Below are 1,598 nucleotides of genomic sequence, written 5' to 3'. Positions count from 1 at the left end.
CGAGCCGGGTGGGTGGGTGGGGAGGGAGGGTCAGCTCTCTTCAAAATCTCTCAGAGTTGTCTTTTCATGTAATCTTATTTTTGTAAAGCAAGTAAAAGGTGAGAGAATGTACGCATTCAGGACAAACCGACATGTTTCAGGATTTTCTGGGTTTGTTTCAGTGTGATCTGCTTCCACGTGTGTATTTTCTTCACCAGTGTGTCTAGAAAATTCACAAAACTAGAAACTAGAGACTAATAAATATGAAGCACTTTGTTTTCATTGCACTGTTTTATATCAGATACTTGAGACGGGGCCCTCTGATGTTATCTGGGAGCATGGCTGAGGTTGTTTGCAGTTTTTCCCAGTGACCGAATGTGTACATTTGAGTTGTTCATCACTGATTTGCTGCTGAACAGCTGTTCATAAAGAACAGGGAATACTTTTGTGCAGGGCAGTTGCCATATGGCTACCCAAATTATAACCCCGGGGTGGAGGGATGGCTCTCCCTCCTTTTCATCACGGAGCAGTGCTGGGTGGGTCGCAGACATTTAGAGGAACAGATAAACAGTGGTTCAGTTTTTTTTTCAGAGAGGAATGAGGACTAATGGCATCACAAAATCCATTTCAGGGGAATCACCCTCCTCAGTAACAGTAAACATCATCGACTCTCAGTAATGGTAGATTTTTATAATGTGTTACAATAGTGTTTGGTGAAAGTTGAGCCTGAAGTCACTCTCCCTCCTGTTTTCACCTGGTTCTTTTAAGGCTCTATCAAACTTTCACATTATTAAAAACAAAAACAGAAAACTCCCATAACAGTTTCTCATTAATCCACAGTGTGTGTTTTCAAGTTGTAAAGCTCTGTCTGACATTTCTGTCATCACACAACCCTGATGAAGCGTATGTGTTGTGTTATTTGTTGAAGGACTTATTTGCAGCCCTGTTAGTAGTTCAACTGTACGTGGCCCACCATCTTTCTCAATTGATGCTCAGTGGAAGCACAATATTTCAGAACTATCCTGGAGGCAGAAAAAAGAACCACTAGTTTCACATCAGAGACGCACATTTTCCAATTACAGCCTCACACTGTGTACTACACATTAAGGTAGAGATGTGAGAGAAAGAGGCCTATGTTCTGGCTCAATATGGCAGCTTTTTGCTCACCACTAGGGAATGAAACTTGTATTAAGCCTAGCATTAAATATGTGGTTTGTTTTTTTAAATATGGGGGGGTTGAACATAGTCTCGACATGATGTAGAATTCATATAAAATGTTTCTTTTCTTTGTCTTTTTTACCCTCATGAGTGCAGAGCATGACACAGCTCCAAGATAGAAAGGATCAGGGTTGGGAGGGTTATTTTAAAAATGTATCTAATTCAATTACTAACTAACTGTTTAAAAATGTATTCAGTAACCTAATCCATGCCAATCACAATATTAAAGTAACATAACTACTTTCTGTTACTTTTGAATGACCTCAGTATCAACCTACGATACAATAATGTTTGCAAATAAAGACAAGACAAAAGAAATATCAATAAGATAACTTTTACTTAAGGGCATTCTGTCACCAGCATCAGTAGCTATAATCCTAAATATTTTTCATACTATTGGC

This window comes from Morone saxatilis, unplaced genomic scaffold (genome assembly GCF_004916995.1).
Source record: "Morone saxatilis isolate NCDOM2014 unplaced genomic scaffold, NCSU_SB_2.0 Contig22, whole genome shotgun sequence".
NCBI lineage: Eukaryota > Metazoa > Chordata > Actinopteri > Moronidae > Morone > Morone saxatilis.
Note: the sequence above shows the minus strand (reverse complement) of the source record.